Source organism: Cryptomeria japonica, chromosome 1 (genome assembly GCF_030272615.1).
Source record: "Cryptomeria japonica chromosome 1, Sugi_1.0, whole genome shotgun sequence".
Taxonomy (NCBI): Eukaryota; Viridiplantae; Streptophyta; class Pinopsida; order Cupressales; family Cupressaceae; genus Cryptomeria; species Cryptomeria japonica.
Genome location: NC_081405.1, coordinates 302,180,870 through 302,202,161, shown reverse-complemented (window position 1 = coordinate 302,202,161; position 21,292 = coordinate 302,180,870).

Genomic DNA, 21,292 nt, shown 5'->3' with positions numbered 1-21,292 from the left:
ATAAGACCAGAAAGGGAAAAGAACCTATCGCTGCAGAAGAAAAACCTAAAAGACAGAAAAGGGAAGGGCGTTCTTTGGCCCAGGACTTGATTGACCAGTGGCCATCATCCAATTTGAGGTCCAAGAAGATTAGAGCTAATGAGGAAGGCGTGGAGGACTGGTTTGAGGATCTTGGAGACATATGGACAAAATTGAGAGCGTATGAATTATTCATATATGGGTACAACAAAAGAGTTTCCCCTCAACCTATCAACAATTTATGATGATTGAACTTAGGAAGGTTAGTTGTGGCTAATGTATTCATGAATGTGGAGCTCATGAAGGCATTGGCAAACAATTATGACCCTAAAACCAGGACCATATATAACTACATGGGTGAGTCAATTCTTGCAATCAGAAAGGAGGTTATTGACACTGTGTTTGAGTTGGATTGGGGATTTGAAGAATTGATTGAGCTCATGAAGTTAACAAGTGACCTATAGCACATTTACAAAATGTGGAGACTCCCTATACATAGACCTAGGAATGCAGGGTCCTTAGTGCCACTAGGTCAAGATGACAAAGCTCCCTATGATGTCAACTCTTTCCATCCATATTTCAAGTATACCTATTATTGTGTTGCCCAAGTTCTAGGGATAAAGGCCCATCCTTTGATGGATGTTTCAGCCATGGTCATTTGTAATTTGCAGTCTAAGGACCCCCGCTTCTTTGATTTTTCCTCTTATTTGGTTGAGGTTTTGAATCATGGGTTAGAAAAGTTAAAGAGGGATGTCATCAATGTTCATTTCAAGCATTATTCCTTACTTATGCATATGCTATTGTATGTGGACCAAGATGAAGAGTTATGTGTCAGGACATATGACAATGTTGGGATGAGAAAACCAGTGCAACTATGGGTTTCTTCATGGGACCAGAGGTATGCAAATAATAAATATTGGCATTTTGAGGAGTTCTTTGTCAAGACATTATATAGACTGTTGGGAGGCCCATGCGATCATGCCCTTGCACTAGAGGTTCAAAGATTCCTAAGACCAAAAGATTTCATTGAAGATCCCTCAATTGAACACAATTGGGGAGATTGGTATTGTTTTTTAGACTGCACACAAGTTAGGGTATATGGGTTCGGAGGGAGACCATACTTACTACCACTTACAGTCCCTAATAGAGTGGATTGTCTAGTAATTGTGAGGCAATTGTCAATAGTGAGTATAGAACATTTGACAAGCCATGGGAAACAACCAATTGTACCTGGGTTGTTAGTATTTTCAGATTTTATTGTGAAACATTCAAAGAGTTATGGCCTGCTGCAGACAAAATTGGATTATTATGGCATGGCTATGGAGGATCCAAGGCCCAATTTTGATCCTAAAGGATACATAAGGATAGCCCAGTCATCACAAAAGTTGAAGGCTAGAGAGCATAAATCTTACCTACCAGATGACCTCATTAAGAACATTGGCAGAGAAGAGGCCAGAGTGAAGCGAATAAAGTTTGAGAAAGCAATGCAAGCTTATAAATGGAATCTTTTTAGAAGGAAAATGGATGAGAACGTGCTACAAAAGATTGAAGACTCCTTGGAGTTGGCCAACAAACTTGTGGATCATGAATTGGAAATACTTGAGGGAGTCCCACCTCATGTTTTTAGGGATTACATTGATACTATTAGGAATATAGAGCCTTTGGCTCATATGTCTCCTTCTTCCACATCTGGCATCATTCCATTCACTCCTCAAGAGGATTACCCCCCTGGTTATGAAGAGGATGCACCGATAGACTTGGCAACAGGACAACTAAATGTCTGAGAAGTGGCTGACATCAGATTCCTGGAGCATGAGGATTTCATTGTTGATAGTGACTTCTGTGCTTCCAAGGAGTTCACCGCATTCCTCTATCAACATAAAGGATCTCAAATTAGGAATAACATGAGAAATAGTGAAGAAGGGAAACAACTTCAAAAGTTACAAGAGGAGATGGATCTTGTGATGAGAGAAATGACACCTGAGAAGGGAAGATAGTTGCTTAAGGAAGCTAGTGTGCTATTATACTCTAGATGGGACATGAACTCTGCCTTGTTGTTTCATGGATTCCTCAAGAAACAGGACCCAAGTAGGCAAATGATGCCAAAAGAGATTGATAAACTCTTTAGAGGATCAGGATATGATCTAGATCAGAAGGCTCTTCTACAGTGGGCTATCTATCGCAAAGATAAAAGACCTATATTGGTTGATATAGAAGAAGCTTTTGGACATTTGATGGTGCAGCAGGTTGGAAAGACTGACCCTAGAAAAACTGCCAAACTAAATTTGGATGTCGCTAAACTGAACCAAGATCAGATAGAGTTTCTGGTCCGAGAAAATTCTACATACAAAAGCTTGTATGAGAAAACCAATGAAGAAAAATAGAGGCTGCAAGCAAGATTGCTTCAGATTGATACAAGTGCCAGTCAAACAGGGATGACATATGGTGTTGACAGAGATGCCATGGATGCCTTGACATACGCTATGTATTGGAGGAACAGGGTTGAAAAGACATCTCAGCAAGTAGAAAAGGTATAGCAAAAGATGGATAAGTTGATTCTGGAGATCATTGAACATAGGTTCAGAAGTATGATGCAAGTTGCAGATATCTATTGGAAAACATACACTAGAATAGTTAGAGCTTTGAAAGAGAATGAAAGGCTCAGGTCTCAGTTGGGAGACATGATGAATGACAACAGTCTGATTAATCCAAGTGAGAAAATTGAAGCAGAGGCTTACTTGAAGTCCCATGATGAATTGGCAAATCAATTAAGGAAAGAGCTTCATAGGTTGGACGATGGGAATACCCCTAGGGTGCCCTCTTTTTATAGTAATGGTGAGTTAGTATCGTTCAAACAGTGGAAACAAGAGTTCATTGATGAGAATAATCAAGTAGTAGCAGATTTGGATCAGGACAAAGAATTGTCACTTTGTGTTAACCATATTCTATCCAATAATTTCTAGACAGAAAGCGACATGAGGACACTAAACAATGATGTTATAATGTATAAAGATGATAAGTACATTGAACACATAGGAATGCTGAACTTGTTTATCTTCCACTTTGTTAGCAAAAGTGCTAATTAATAGTTATGTGTTGAAAAGCCATGATGCTTGGTGACAATGTATACCCTCATATAAATGAGGGAACTTTTGTAACAATAAGGATCATTAGAGAAGAAGTAGAATATAGCCTCAAGCTTACTATTGTACCATTTTGTGAACATACATAATATAATTAGTTGTCTTTCCTTTGTGTATATGCTATGGATTACTGCATCTTTCTGTAGGCAGTTGCTTGTGATATTATCTAAAGGAGATAAGGTTACTTTACTTGTGTTCTTCCAGTAAAACTCTGTGTTTCATATTGTGGATTTGAATAACAAATTTACTTGTGAATATAGTTTTCTATATAGTGCGCCTGCATATTATCTCAACCATGGTGCACCTGCATATGTATATAGTTTTGTTTATAGGTGGAAAGCCTGAGGTTCAATGTTGAACTTGGTTGCTCTGATATCACATGTAATATTCCACATCTGGCATACACTTGAGCCAACTAACTCACTAGTTTACTAACCAACTATGTAGCAAACTGCTTAATGCCTACTAAGAATAACAGTCATAAATGACCATCATAAGATAATTAACATACACTTGAGTCAGTTGATTCATTGGTTATAGAACTTCTAGGTTTAGCTGATCCAATTCATTACATAATAGTCTCATGTATACTGACATTAACAGTTTACAAGGACCTTCATAGGATTGTGACATAAACTAACAAGCCAACTACTATCAATCCCCTATCTCTAACAAGCTTCAATTGTCATCATGGAATTAAACCTAATACAACATTGGTTCCCTTATTTATCTAAATCAACACATCATATTATGACTCAACAAAAAATACAGTTCTAATATTTTTTTTTGTCTTTCTATATTCCCAAAAGTATGCATCTAATTGATGATAAGAATCCTTCTTCAGGTCTTGCAACCATGGAGACTAGTTATATTCTGATTATAACCAATGTGCATTGATTCCAAGATGAACCATATTCGGTTGAACTATGAGTTAAGAGTGGAAAAAAAATAAACATACAATAGCTACAAATTATAGCAAGGTATTGTGACTATAAGATAGAAACCATCCTGGGAGCCTCCAATATATCAAAAGTTGAGAAAGTAGCAAGATTACTATACAAAGACAGTGATCACTATAAAGTTGCAGTCAAGTTCAAAGCATTGATTTGTGGGAACAAAGGGTTTCATATGGGGATAGAGAAGTCTCATGAAATATCATGACAGTCATAATCATAATCTAAAGAGTAGTCAAATCTTCAAGATAGGTTGGTGATAGTGCAGTCATTCTGTTGAGCATCAAATCTGAATTAAGTAAAATATCTTGATTTGAGAAATTAAATCGGAGAAGCCATCTCTCTTTGGAAGAAATCATCATTTTCATTGATATCGTAATAACCCATAAGTTATCGAACAAGTCTAAATGCATTCTATCAAAGTATCTAAGATTCAAATAGTATCGATGAGACCCAGTGATGTCTCATCGATATAAAAGGGGCATCGAAGAAAGCAAACGCCGATCAACTTCAGAAAGGACTCATTGAAGACAGTAACTCCATCGATAAAAGATTTCGAGGAAAGTGGAGATGGTTCTCATTGACAAGAAAAGGTCTTCAAGGATATAACACTATCGGTACCAAAAAACTCACCGAAAGAGATGGTCCTGTTATTACTGTTTTAAAAAATGGATGTTCTTGGTCCATAATTGGCTAATTTTGTTGAAATTTTGAGTCTGGTATTGGCCTTGTTACCTCTGTTTTGTTGTAAGCCAATGGGAAGGTTTAAGGGTTTTAAGTTTTAACCTTCAAACTGTCTGAGTAAAAACCTGGTTCTAATTCTACGTTACTTTTTACCACTTAAGTGATGGGTCCGTTTGTCATGAGAAGTGTCCCCCCATTGTTATTTACCTAGGCGGTCCCTTAAATATTTTAAATTTTATACACCTATTACTTTGCCTTTTTCTAATGTTTATTGGGCCCTGTAAGTGTCATGCAACTCTTTGTTGATCCAACAGCCCGCGTTGATTTGTAGCTGGGAGATGCTCGTGGTTTACCTATTGCAAAGCAGCAAAAAGATGGTAGGCCCGGGCGAGGTGGTCAATAGAAGGAATAAAAGTAGTGCAAGTCCCTGAGATCTAATGGTCCACATTATTTCATGGGATGAAGATGATTGCGAGTTACCTATCATGAAATGGTGAAAAGGAAAGTGGGTCCATGTGGTAGTAAAGCTAAAGTTAAAGACCGATCATTTCTCTTTTGATTGGACAGATCACGTGGTTTCATGGGATGAAGATGATCGAGTTTTACCCTTCATGAAATAGCAAAAAAGTGGTGGGTCCCAAAAGTAGGCAGCTTTTCCAAAGAGTAAAGAGTGGTTGGTTCAAAGAATGATCAACGGCCCACGTTGATTCACGACCAAAAGGTGCTTGAGATTTAGCCTTCACAAAGTAGCAAAATGACATGGTAGTCTAGTTAGCGGTCTAGGTGGTTTAGGTGGCAAATTAGAAAGTCACACATGGCCTCGAGGTTAAGTAAATCAAAGAATAAACTTGGTGAAAAATTTGTGGGCCCAATAGACAGATTGAATCATACCGCCAATGAAGAGGTGACCTATTAGGCATAGGTGGCAGTTTAGAAGTGGATCCCATGGAAGTTTTTCGAAAGTGGAAAAGTCTTCAAGGATATAACACTATCGGTGCAAAAAGACTCATTGAAAGAGATGGTTCCACCAACAAAAGCTATCGAAGAAAGAAGAGGTGGCCCCCATCGATGAGAAAAGACTTTCGAAGAAACAATATCATCGATGCAAGATAAAGAAGATTCACCAAAAGAAGCATTCTCATCAAAAAAGTGATATCGATAAAACAAAAGAAAACTACATTGATGAATGATATCGATAAGGATATGAGCTTTGATGGGAGGACAAAAGAAGTCACTGAAGTCCAAAGTCTCTTCGACATGAAACCTGGTGGACAACAAAAAGATTTTGATGAGAATATGAGTTTCAAGGAGACTAAAAAGTTTTTCGGTAAGTAAGAAGTTGCCACATCTGTTTCTTAGGAGATCGAATGCCAGGGTGGATAGCGCTGAATTAGAGGGCCCACATCTACTAGATTAAAGTTGTTAAAGAGCGGGTATCTCAAGGAGGATCCAATGGTGGGCGCTATTTCGCAGCCCGAAGGAGCAGGATAGTTACTGTTCACGAAACAGCGAAGACTGTTAGCCTTAACTACTTGGTGCATGGTTAGTGTGGTAAACTATCAGGTTAGGACATGATAAAGACCAATCAAGTTCTATCTAATTAGACAGCTAGCACGGTTTCACTGGGTTAAAGTGCACAATGTTTACCGTTTGCGAAATAGCGAAAGGAATTTTAGCCCGTTGCCAGATGAGGAAAAGTAAAAAGGTAAAAGAAGTGCAAGTTCTATCCGATTGGACAGTTGGTGTGACTTCACTAGATGAACATGCAAAGGTTTTATGCTTTGTGAAATAGCAAAAGAGCGAAAAGAAAAAATACTCAGGATAGTTTTGACCCGTTGGAGCCAAATTTTTGAATTCTTTCATGAATTCAATTCTGAAGGGATGACCGAAGCATGCAACATTAAGGGACAACTGAAGCATGCGGTGTTAATGTCGCAGTTAAGAAGCCCAATTGTCGTATATACTCTCGCATCAATTGAATGAAGGTATCATTTCAAAGAAGTTGTTGCAGAGAAAGTTGGTGCAGAGCAGAATTCTTCAAGGCAAAATCAGGTTTTCTTGTTCTTTGCTTACCTATTGCTTGAAAATTGTTGAATTGTGGTTTTGTCCTATTAAAGAACTGCTTTGATTGATAATTGGCATAGTTGCATACTTTCAAAATGGCACCCAGACAGGAATTGATAGGAAAGGTGAACTATTAGGACAGAAACATCTGTGATGACTTTCTAGAGAAGTTAACTGCTAGGGTTTCAAGCAAATCCGAAGCAAATATGAACTAACAATTATATGCAGATTTAAATACAAAAGATAAAGAAATAAAATAGGACACAGATAACACAGAGATTTAATGTGGTTCACCCAGAATGGGTTACGTCCACCATACATAGCCGTCCAATCTTTCTTATTATCCAGCAAAAATAGTACATCAACCTTACAATGCCTTAAGCATCCCAACTGCTTATAACATGCATTTTTTAGGGCAAAAACAAAGTCAGCCTTTTTAGGATTTTATTGCAATGTTAGTTTTTAGGATACGTGTTGAGTGTATAGTACTTTGCTGATCAGTCGCCACATTTCAACAATCTCCCACTTGGAGACTGATACTACATGACACCACTGTACATGCTATATCCGCTGGATAAAACACTAGGACTCAACTGGTATAAATTCCACAATTATCAATCAAGAAGACCAACAAAAACTAATGAAGAAATCAGCTTCTCCTATGGAACTGCCTTCATGAACATGTCAGCAGGATTCTCACTTGTGTGAATCTTCTCAAGCCGTAACTGACCCTCCTCCAAAACAGTCCAGATGAACTGGTACCTGAGTTGAATGTGCTTTGTCCTTGAATGAAAAGCAAAGTTCTTTACAAGATGAATGGCACTCTAGCTATAAGTATACAATGGGCGATCCTCCTGTGTCTGACCCAATTCCTCCAGAAAACATTGTAACCAAATCATCTCCTTGCTAGCTTCTGTAGCAGCAACATACTCAACTTCAGTGGTTGAAAGTGCAACAACCTTTTACAGCCTAGAAATCCAACTGACTATAGTTCCCCCTATAGTAAAAACATACCCTGCAGTACTCCTCCATGAATCAATATCACCTACCAGATCAAAGTCAACAAATCCACTCAGAGCAGCATTAGATCCTTTGAAACATAATGCCTTCGTAGTGGTTCCTTTCAAATACCGAAGGATCCATTTCACAACATTCTAATGTTCCATACCTGGATTACTCATAAACCTGCTCACAACTCCCACTACATGTGCAATATCTAGCCTTGTGCATACCATTGCATACATCAGACTGCCAACAACTGATGAATATGGGATGTTAGACATTTTATTAACCTCTTCTTGTGCCTTTGGGCACATCTTCTTAGTCAATTTGAAATGACTAGCCAAAGGTGTACTAACTGCTTTTGCATCCTGCATGTTAAATCTTTTCAACACCTTCTTTATATACTCACTTTGGGACAAATTCAAGGTTCTATTTTTCCTGTCCCATGCAATCCTCATACCAAGAATTTGCTTAGCTGCACCCAAATCCTTCATAGCAAATGACCTGGCTAATTTATGTTTAAGATCATTTATATGTTGCATGTTAGACCCAGCAACAAGCATGTCATCAACATAAAGCAATGGGATAATATAACTGCCATTATCCAATCTCTTAAAATATACACAATGATCAGAATGACATCTATGGTAACCATGTTCAACCATGAAACTATCAAATTTTAAATACCATTATTGGGGTGCTTTCTTTAGGCCATACAAACTTTTCTTCAACCTACACACCAAGTTCTCCTTACCTTTGACCTCATATCCTTGTGGTTGCAACATGTAAATTTCTTCCAAATCTCCATGGAGAAAATTTGTTTTGAAATCTAATTGTTCAAGATGTAAATCATCTACAACCACAATACTAAGTACAGTTCTAATTGAAGTCATTTTTACAACTGGAGAAAATATTTCATCATAATCTATACCTTTTTTCTATGCAAAACCTTTTACCACAAGTCTGGCCTTATATCTTTTCTGACCTCCTTCCTCCTCCTTCAGTTGATAAACCCATTTGTTAGGCAAGGCTCTTTTTTCTGCGGGTAAAGGGACTAAGTCCCAAGTCTTATTTTTCATCAAAGAGTCCATCTCCTCTTTCATGCCTAGCTCCCACTATTGTTTGGCATCTGCCTGCATTGCTTCTTCATGTTCTTCTGGTTCACTAGAATCAGTTAATAAAATAGAATACAAAGAAGGAGAAAATCTTTCAGGGGGTCTACTTGACCTCATAGAATGTCTAACACTTGCAGGAGTTTGTGGGACAATTTGTTGTTGTTGAGCATCAGGTACTTGTGGCATTTCATTTTCAGGAATCTCATCCAACACCACATATTCTTGTTTGTCTTGTTCAAGCTTCTTTTCCTGCATCTATTCTTTATACATAACCTTCTCATTGAATATAACATCTCTACTTCTAATTATTTTCTTATTTTCAAAATCCCATAACTGATAGCCATATTCATCTATCCCATATCCAATGAAGGTACATTTCTGAGATTTAGTATCAAGCTTGGTTCTGTTTTCTTTATCAATATGGACAGAAGCTTCACAACCAAAGGTTTTCAGAAAAGAATAATTTACCTTTTTACCAATCCATGCCTCCTTTGCAATACCACCATCCAAAGGGGTTGAAGGTCCTCTATTTATCAAATAGACAATAGTATGTACAACATCTGCCCAAAAATGTAAGGGCAATCCAACATGCAATCTCATGCTCCTCGCGCGTTCCATGATAGTCCTATTCATTCTCTTTGACACACCATTTTCCTGTGGAGTTCCTGGAACTATCTTTTGCTTTCGAATCCCATTTATGGAGCAGTAATCTTCAAATTCTTTGCTGCAATACTCACCTCCATTATCCGATTTGAGACACTTCAACTTTTTTCCTATCTCATTCTCAACCAAAGCTTTCCATTTCTTAAAAGTTTCAAAAACATCTGATTTTTGTTTTAGGAAATATATCATGGTTTTTCTGGTTGATTCATCAATAAAAATAACATAATAACAAGAGCCACCAAGAGATGATACCTAAGCCGGTCCCCATACATCTGAATGCACAAGCTCTAACTTCTCACTCTTATCTTTCCTAATCTTGAGAAATCTGACTCTTTTCTGTTTACCATAAACACAGTTTTCACAAAACTCTAAATCAATCTTCTTTAGTCCTGGAAATAGATTTTTGGAGTGAAATATTTTCATCCCTTTCTCACTCATGTGCCCAAGCCTATGGTGCCACATTATCAAATCTATTCTTGCAACATCTATTGTTGTTGTCCCTGTAGTAACTTTATCTATAGCAGCTAAGGTAGAGTAAGTGTTACCAATACACAGATATAATGTGCCTAACTTCGCACCTTTAGCTACTACTAATGATCCTTTAGTGACCTTCCAGATACTATATGAGAGGTAACTATGCAACCTTCACTACCTAGTTGCCCTACAGAAATTAAATTTCTTCTTAAATTAAGAACATGTCTTACCTCCTGCAGAAACCAGTCATTTCCATTCTACAACTTGATCTTTATCTTTTCTTTTCCAACAATTTGACAGGGCTCATCATCACCCAAATATACTTGTCCAAAATCACCTTGAACATAATCTAGAAAATATTTTCTATGGGGTGTGGCATGAAATGAAGCCCCAGAATCTATTACCCAGGAATCATTAACATTATCCAAACATAAGATTAAAGCATCTTGTAAAGTATTACTTGCAATATTAGCTTCCTTACTGTCATTTTCATTTTTGTCTCCTTCTTTGTTTTTTCGAGACCAACAATCTTTCTTTAGATGACCAGGCTTTCCATAGTACCAGCATCTTTCTTTCCTCTAGATTGAGAGCATCCTTTCATTGACTTCCCGCGTGACTTCTCATTCCAAGGGCCTTTTTCTCTTTCCTTTGATCTTCCTCTATTCTCCACATTCAAAACACTACTTAATGATGTTGAAGTCTCACCTGTGCTTTTCCTTCGCATTTCCTCACTTAGGATAACACCAACAATATCATCAAATACCAAAGTATTTTTACCAGAGATAGAGTTACTTACAACCATAACCAAGCTATTCTAGCTTTCTGGCAAATAACATAAAACCAAGAGAGCCCTAACCTCTTCTGCAAAAGTAATTTTTACCAAAGACAATTGACTAGTAATTGTATTAAATTCATTTAAGTGCTCTGCTACAGATCCTCCCTCACTCATTTTCAAATTAAACAAATGCTTCATAAGAAATACCTTATTCGAAGCCGAGGGTTTCTCATACAACTTAGCCAATGTTGCCATCAAATCTACAGTCATTTTTGGTTCTGTTATATTGAATGCTACAGATGGTACAAGGCACAATCAAATGGATCCCAGTCCCTTTCTATCTAAAATGTCCCACTCTTCATCTGACATTGTGGTCGCTTTCTTTGCCTTTCCTTCCAACGGTCGCCACAAATCCTTTTGATACAGGTAATCCTCCATCTGCATTTTCCATAACTGATAATTTTGACCATTAAACTTTTCGACCTTGAATTTAGAATCCTCCATCTGCTCCCACTCAAATCTGAAAGTCCTACCAATTTACAAAAAACCTAGCTCTGATACCAATTGTTAGGGTTTCAAGTAGATCCAAAGCAAATGTGAACTAACAATTATATACAGATTTAAATACAAAAGATAAAGAAATAAAACAGGACATAGATAACACAGAGATTTAACGTGGTTCACCTAGAATGGGTTACATCCACCATATATAGCCGTCCAATCTTTCTTATTATCCAGCAAAAATAGTACATCAACCTTACAATACCTTAAGCATCCCAGCCCCTTATAACATGCGTTTTTAGGGCAAAAACAAAGTTGGCCTTTTTAGGGTTTTATTACAATGTCTATACAGTACTGAGTGTACAGTACTTTGCTGATTAGTCACCACATTTCAACATTAACCATGTCAACTAATGTCGGGGATAGGGACAAAGAATTAGTACCAAAAAACACTCGTTTGAAATTTGGGGATGGCTTGTATGACAAAGGAAATTGGTTAAGGGACCCCGAAATAGGGATATCAGATCTAAGTCTTTTTAAAGTTGGTTTTGGTCAAAGACATGCCCCCGCCCCTTTGAATAGCATCTGGGAACTGGATGTGGGGAAGCTTGTGGTCCCTGGTGTGTTCATGGATGTAGATTTGTTGACCCTGATCGCACAGAATTATGACCCTACTGCCAGATGTATCAGAAATATAAAGGGATCAACCCTAGTTGAAATCAAAGATGATGAGTTTAGAAATGTTTTCAAGCTTAGTGAAGCTTCACATTATCTTGAGCCTATTGATTTTGAAGCATTAGCTCAAGTCTTCAATGCACAAAGAGATCATCTTAGGAGTGGCCCATTGAGAGAATTCTTTGTTAACATAGGAGGGTTAACAGTTGTAGGCCCCAGTACAATGGAACCATTTTCCTTGAATTTGTTTACTTTAAGAGCTAAGGGTATGTATTGGACATTGTGTCAGATCTTTGGAGAAGATGCTAAGAAACATATGCCAACCCATTATATGCTAATGATTGCCCAAATTCTAAACCCTTCCCTGGCAATAACATTTGATTTTACCACATACCTCACTGATTCTATTCATGCAAGGCTTGTAGGGATTAAAAATGGTAAGGTGGATAGGCCATTTGGATGGTACTCCCTATTAATGCACATGTTTTTGTTCAAAGGTGTTGAATATTTTGCAAAATATATGGATTTGGTCAAGGTTAAAGATAAAGAGGAGATGCCTGTGCAACTTTCGAGCACTATTCTATCTTGGGATAGAGAGGATGCTAGTTTTCTGAAGTTTGATAGATGTTGTGTATCTAAGATTAGAGTTCTTTTATGTGCAGAAAACCCTAGGATTCCTAAGGCTCTTTTAGAATTCCTTAGGCCTAAAGAGTTTGCAAAAGATATCAAGATTGTTCACAACTGGGGAGACATGTATTTGTACCCTGTTTCTACTATTTTCAGAGTATATGGCTTCAAAGGAACCCCCTATCTACAGCCCTATCAGGTCCCATTGAAGATAGGGATTGCAAAAGTGTTGAGATAGATTGGAGGAGTACAAGAGGCCGAGCTGACCAATAGGGGTAAAGGGATCATTTTCCCAACTATTACCATGGCCCATCATTTTGTAATTACCAAAGGTGGCTAGAAATACTTTGAAGAATTCTTTAAGCCATATATGTTGTCAACTGCAGTTTCAAGGTGTGCAGACCCTAAGGATTTCTTCAATGGCATGTTCAGAAAGAGGGCAGTATGTAAAAGTAGGCCTAACCAATTTCAATTTTCTGAAGATTTAATTAGAAATGAATTCAGCTTAGACGAGCAGGAATTAAGAAAGGAGAAGTGGGTTGCATACAAAAGAGGACTTGATTTTATTCATCAATTTCATTCTACCTATGACCCTCTTTCTAGTTTTACCCCTTTTGAAGAGAAGTTTAAATTCTTAATTCTTTATTTTGAAGACCTAATGCAAACCCTAAAAGAAAAAAGGGAGGCTATAATGCAAAATGATCCTAATAGGACTAAATTGGTCTTAGCTAAGCCTGCCTTTGCTAAGGCTATCCCACCTGGTAATTATATGATGCATAAAAAATCTAAATATACTATGATGATGCCAGTGACAAGTGAGCCTTCCACTTCAAGAGGCAAAAGGGCCATTGAAGATGTCATTGATATTCAAGATTCCCCTAAAAGGCAAAGAGTAGGGAAGGAAGTTGAAACTGATGAGCCTCAATACTCTCCATCTCAATCCCCTATTCACATAGGAGATGAGCAAGCAGTGGCTGAACAATTGCTACAGTTAGGGAGTCTCGATGAAATTGCATACACCTATGATGAGACCCAAGAGGGAATGCCGGAAGAGCCACCTAGTGCTGAAATGAATATAACTGATGGTGAGCTAAAGGGAAAGGAATTAGACCTCACTGTCAAACAAGCTAGTGAAGAGTTTCTAGCTGACAGGAATTTTGTCACAATAGGGGCTTTCATACAATTTGTATGGAAACAAAACATTGAACAATTCAAGGCTAGATGTGAAAAGAGAATGAGTGAGAAGCCTCACAAAGATACAAATTCAGTGGAAGAAGAGGTTAAACAAGAAATGATGGCTGAATTCAAAGCTATCACTCCTAAAGCTGGAAGAGAGATGGTGTCAAAGGATGGTGTTCTAATCCTCCTCGAATGGGATATAGAAGATGCATTGGTTCTTGAAGCAGTTAGAAAAGAAACCAAGCCAATGAAGGGAGTGACATTTAGCAAAGATAATGCTTCTCTGGTCATGTGGTCCCTCAAGAGGGATGAAAGTAGAAGAAGGAAAGATACCTCGGGATCTAATCTTCTAGGAGTTATGATAGTAAAAAGAGTCCAGGATACAGGGGTGGTAGAAGCTACTAGTACAATCTTAGAAACTGCAAAGTTTAATGTGGCAGTAGCAGAGAAAGAAGCAAAGGAAAAAGCTGATTTCCAAGTCAAGTTGGAGAAAATTTTAAAGGCTTATAATGAAGCCAAAAAGGAGGTAACCAACAGGGATACTATTATTGCTAGACTTCAGAGTCAGTTGGTAAGACAACACCAAGGAGGTGAGTCCTCTACCCTGGTGATCTCTTCTTCTCCAGCAAGACCTCCACCTACCAGTCCTATTATAGAATTCCCCCCTTCTCCTATGCCTTCTGGTTTTCAACCAGCTGAGACTTTTCAACATGAGTTGGAAAAAATGAAACAGGCTCAAGCCTTGTTTACAAGTAAGTATGAAGAGAAGGTAAAGGCCACCATTTTGAATTTTGCTGATACAGTAGAGGCCCCCACTCTGCACACTAATATGAAAATAATTTTAGACACTCTATGTGAGTTAAATGTGGACAAGGCTATTTTAGAGCCTATTTTGAATAAGTGGATGCCAAGAGAAGTGGATTTAGAACTTATGTGTGCATCCTATGATGAAGCAGGATCTGATGTTACTATCAAATCCACATGTGAGTTGGAAAAAGGTTTGACCAAGTTAGCAGAAGGAAGAGCCAATGTAGAGAGGAAAGATAACTTGTATAGGAAAGAATATACTGAGCATAAATTTGAATTATTTCCTGGGAGTTTTGTCAGCCAAAATCAGTTGAAGGACAAATAGGTATGGATTGATGAGCTGGGAGCTAATTTTTCTTTGAGGGTAAATGAAATTGTTAACAAAGATGACACCTCTATGTTTGTTAAAAAAATTGAGGATATAGAAAAGATAAAATCACATTACGGTTTTTTGGAATCAGAGGTGAGGAAAATAAGAAACTCTTGGAAAAGGTTACTTAAGTTAGAGAAAAATATTGTTGGCTACTCATGGCCTACTGATGATGTGTTCCGAGAGTGGACCAAAAGGTATGCAGTGCAAGAGGAAGATGCTCCAGAATAGTTGGAAGATGCTCCGGGACAGTTAGAAGATGTTGCAGAAGAGTTACCAACTGAAAAGGCCATTGAGACAGAAAAAGACTTGTAACTGCTTCTTGAAAGAAGCTATGGTTGTAACTAATTTTCCTTAGGGATTTCCGAAGCTTGTATGCATCCATAATGTTATAAATGGATACCAAGATAGAGGAAATGATCACAAGAATTTGCAAAGAAGCTCTGCAGAAATTTATCTCTATTTTTTCTAGTGTTTCACAGAAAACTATCTAAGTTTTGTAAGATTTTCCAAATTGAATATAAATACACAGACCATTAACTTTGAGCCTAAAATTTTTGTTTTCTTCTGGTATGCTTTCAAATATTTTACTATTTTCATTTGGGTAATTTAGGGTTATTTCAATTGAACAACGAAGAAAGGCACTGGTCATCTATAGAATACAATTCGTTAGTTCACATTTCATTTTAAAGCAATAGGAGTAGCTAAGTAGGAAATATAGAGTAGACTATAAATAGTGTATATATATAAATTTCAAGCATAAAAATCGAATAATTTCTACAACAACAATCTTGAACTCATCTGCTATATCTTCATCCTGGCAATTTATGCCATTCTGAGATGCATTAGGTTAGTCTCAGTCACTAGAACACAATTTGCAACATGCATTAGGAGTTTTCCTCCTTACAAATAGTGCAACATTAAAAAGGTATTATCAAAGCTACAACCACAATTCAAAGAGGAAGCTTACAAAGATAGGACAAATCTAGGTATAGTCATAAGTCAAGGCAAATTCATAGTTGAAACTCAGTCCAAAATAGTGAAGAAGTGCAACAAATGACATGAGAAGTCTAAAGAAGTATTATAGCAATCATGAGTCAAGGATTAATGAATAGATTTTTTGCATCCATGATACAATCTCAAACACACTTTTTACCGTTCTCTTGGTGATTTTGCCCAATTGTGTATGTCTAGCTTATGTATGAAAATGGCATTTTGTAGCTTTCCACTGACCATGTATTTGAGATGTCTTTGATTTAGATATGACATGAGCTTAGTCATAGAGTGAGACTAGGGAGTTGGACCATCTCAACCATGGTGCGCCTGCATATGTATATAGTTTTGTGTATTCATTAAAGATTTTCATTTAATTTTAATCAACTAAAGAGCAATATTCATGACTTACAAGTAATAAAAAAACTTAAAAGGATGAGGCATATTCATTACTTACAAGTAATAAAAAAACTTACAAGGATGAGGTATATTCATAACTTTTGCAGTCCTACCTTGGATATCAACACTAGAATCAACTCATATTGTTCATGTACATACAAGACAATATGGGAGTTCATTATACCCAACAACTTGTGGTGTTGTTGTTTATGTTGGCTCCACTTGCACCCTGCAATTAAGATTCAATATACATTATTCAATAAGATTAACTGTGCAACATAATGAAATATTGAAAAGTGTGTTACCTTGTTGAGCTTCACTTGGTTTCGAGAATAGCTTAATATTCTCTACTTAACAAGGCCAACCACGTGAAGGTGAAAGCTCATTTGGCCCCTCCCCCCCCTTAACATCACTCTAAATTCCCCATTAACATCTTATAACATTCATTCATCAATTATTTCTACCATTAATAAAATATAGCATTCATTCATTAATATCACATAATGTTCATTAACACATAACATTGATTAACATTAATTAACACACAACATTCATCAATTTTAATTAACACATATCATCCATAACCATTAATTAGCACATAATTACATTCACTAACACATAAAAATCAGTCATTATCAAATTAGTTAGATTACAATCATTTCTCTCTTTGTTTTTTCTTTGAAGCCATGAAAAGACTAAGTGGAACATCAATTTTTTCATCATTTCCCCCCTCTGTAGATGTTCCACCAACTGCTCATGATCTCAATGTATGCCTAGTCCTATACCGAGGATGAGGAAACTGAAGCAAAGGGGGGTCCTCTACAATAACAAAGAAATGGGTTAAATTCAAAAAAATAAAATATTATTGTTACAAGTATTTCATTAATTTAGAGAACATAATTGTTGTGCTCTTTACCTGATGGGGCCACATCATTTTGTGTAGCCTCAACCTCAACATGTTGAACACCCTCTAGATCGTCTGGAGTTGAAATACTAAAGGTTACATTAATGTTGAACACCAATTGCACTTTTATATTGGTTTAAAGCAATAACAGTGGTCCTCTTTACCTGAGTGGGGAACATCACATTCTTGAGGTTGTGTACCCAGATCATGCTCCACTTGCTCACCACCGACTACATGCTCTAAAATATTAACAAAAAAGGTTACATTAATTACTACTATAATTACAAATTAAGATATATATACTTGTATTAATAGCTAAATAAATAAATTTGAATAGCAAATGAATACCTCCACTACTGGGATGCACATCCGGACCTTCATGTGTAGGCAGTGTTTCACAATTAGCAGGATGCATTCCAATGACATGCACATTGTTATCATTGCTTGCTTATTTAAAACAAATATAGTCACTTTATGTTGGAACTCAACATGAATTAGATTATTGGTAAAGTATTCAATTTGAAACAACTTCCATTTACCATATTTACTTGTGTGACGGATGCACTCAAATATTGTGTATGCCCACTCAATTCTCATAGCTGATCAGCCATGACTGAATAGCCTTGGTGGTAGGCAATTCTCTTGTCATCTTCTATGGGCACTCTATTGAATTTAGAGCCCTGCATTTTTGCTTGGTACCGTGGATTTTGCTTGCATTGTTTAATAAAAAAAAAACGTTTGCAATTTATTAATATTTTGATGTAATATTTCGTTTACATGAGATACTTACAATTCATGCAACAAGTTTCATGTAACCACCAGAGTCGAGTTTGTGTTGCCCGCTCTTTTCTTGCCTTGCCTTGGTTGCCTTTGACGTGTCACTCAATCTTTAAAAAGTTTGAAATATATTAGATTATATAAATATAAAGAGTAATTAATTAGTACATAATTACATTCTTAATAGTATCTCGTACCTTCTTCTGGCGTCTAGTGGTGTATTTCCTTTTTTCCTTTCAATTCTCTCCTTGGCATCCAATATTAGGTCCTTCCACTCCCTCTCAGGAATCATGGGGGGACACTCGTACTTTAGGTTCCTCTCCAAATGGGTCTTGTATTGGTCCCTTACATACTTTAGATATGTGCCATCTTTTTCAAGGAGCTTAGTTTTGTCAAAGGTGTCATTTCCAAACCACTCAACCATTTGGTTTGTCAATTCATCTTTTAACCTTTTTTCCTGGTCATTCCACCTTTTAAAGCAAAAACAAACCTGTTAGATTCAGAAATGAACTGAATCTACATTTATTACACTTCAAGAAATGGATCAAAGGAAAACTATTCTAGCAATGATATGAAATCAAAAGTGGATAAGGGTTAGTTCACATATGATGTACCACCTTCTACGTATGGTGGGCCCAAATATTTGCAATGCAATGTCACTAAGATGTTTATAGAAAATATCATTACCTGCAAAAAATTCATGGGATCATTAGTCCAAAATGAGTGATCATAAAGTAAATTACAATTCAAGTATATATAATAATAATTTTAAAGTACCTGGAACCTTTTGTATCTTTAAGGGAAGCATTTCTTCGTCGCTCACCACCAATGTGGCTTGCAACATTCCCATACTAGCAATACGAGAAGATCTAGTAAACAATGGTATGTTATTAATAGTAGTCACCTCTGGCACATCCTCATGTGCATCTCCTCCTGCAAAAAATGAATCCACTATGAAATGGCATTAGAATTCAAGGAAGAATGCTTGAAGGGAAATAAACACATGACAGAAGATAGAGAAAAAGAGGGATCTACCAACAGTGGGCGGGCCAATATGACGTGCACTAGAGGATGTCTGCATGCTACGTGTTGCCGACATTGCAGTCAGCAATATAGGTGAGGGTGACCTCTGATGAGGCGGTGGCGGCATTTGCATAGTAACATTGACAACACCTAAAGAATAATACATTAAATATATGAAAAGTGCAAGAATTGTAAACAAGGATGAACCTTTATTTTAAAAATTGATAGTATCAAGTATGATTTGTTTTGGGTACTCAGAGTGATAAGCCAAGCAAGTGATAATACAAGAAAATCGTCATCATCTGAAGATCCTGCAACACCCTGATCGTGGGAACGATTTTCATGAGGGCAGATAAATTGTTGTAAAAACAATACGTACATATTTTAGTTAATGACATAAAAGAGAATAAAATATAAACCATTATTGAACTTTTGTTATAATTAAAGTTTTCATTACTGCTTACTTGCAAGTTTTCTATTGTCTTAAATAATAATTCCACCCTCTGTCATATCTCATCAGTGGTAGGATGCACGGCTGCCAAAGCAACAATCTCTTTTCTAATTTTTATAAGAGGCATTTTAAAGAATTTCACAAGGTCTGTGGGATCTTCAGGGTTATCATTGCTTAACCCTAATGATTCCACATCCATAGAAAGGTGCTCAAGTACTGCAAATCCCTTTCCCTTTCCCCGAACATCCGTCTGTGTCAAGAATATCATTAACAATTACAAAATTAGTATAAATCACTAAAAAAAAGAACATAATAATGTAACAGTTTGCTTCTATCTAATTTGTACAATTACAATGAGGTTTACCTACTCGGTAGAAGTGTCGCAAGCTACATCTCTATCTGCGATATGTGATGGATCCATGTCGGCATGTGACAAAGAAAAAGTATAAAAAACATTAGCAAAATTACATAGTACACAACATGAACAACATGAACTTTGTAGACAAAAAGAGTATTAAATAATAAAAATATGTTGTCATCAAAATCATTGTAAATTTTTTAATTCCTTACCTTTACTTTATGTAGACTATGGAGGATCCTCAACTAAATGGTTGACAATGTCTGTAGTCAACGACCTATTCCCACCAAGGGTGGCAGCATCACACAGGGACTATACCTGAAATCAACACCATCAATTGAGCATCATAAGCATTTCTACATTTGTAAGTTGATAAACAATAAATACATACGTATCATAAGCATCAGAAGAATCACATGATGTGTCATCATATATAGAATTGAGCATCACAATTAGCATCACATATCATGTGTCATTATAAACATGTAATCCATCACATATGTATCATAAATCACCATCCATCACATAGGTAATAAACAATCGCCATCATCATCATCATCATCATCATCATCATCATCCTCATCGTCGTTGTTGTTGTCATCATCATCATTATCAATGTCTTTGCCACCATCATCACCATCATCACCATCACCATCACCATCACCATCACCATCACCATCACCATCACCATCACCATCACCATCACCATCACCATCACCATCATCGTCATCATCATCACCATCCTCTTCTTCTTCTTCTTGTTCTTCTTCATCATCATTGAGAAACTGTCGATCATGATCATCATCCACTTCATCTTCTACTTCTTCAGTATCTTCTTCTTCCATCACATTATACTTTATTGGCCTTCCTCTTGGATCATGTCTAACAACAAATGACCAACCCAGTTTATGTGGAACCTCTGAATAAAATACTTGCTCACATTGGCTTGGAAGAACATAGGGCTCATCCCCAACTAGTTCAAATGACCTTGTATTTATTATAAAACCATTATCATGTTCAATAACAGTTCTATCAGGATCATTTTTATTCAATTGTAGCTTGTACTATTTGATGACAAACAAAACTAATTTGAAGGAATTAAAGTCACACTCAATTATATCATCCAAAATGCCATAGTATCAATTTTGAGAATGCTGAGGATGAATGTCATTTCTTGATGAAATATTTATCACCTCAAAAACTGTAGTGATGCTAGAATCACAAGTTTTCTTCGTGTCATCCAACTTTTTTATGCGAAATTTATGACCATTGCAGCACATAGCATTGTGGTGTTTGACCTGCGATATGTCAAACATGTAAAATTTATTGCATTGTGA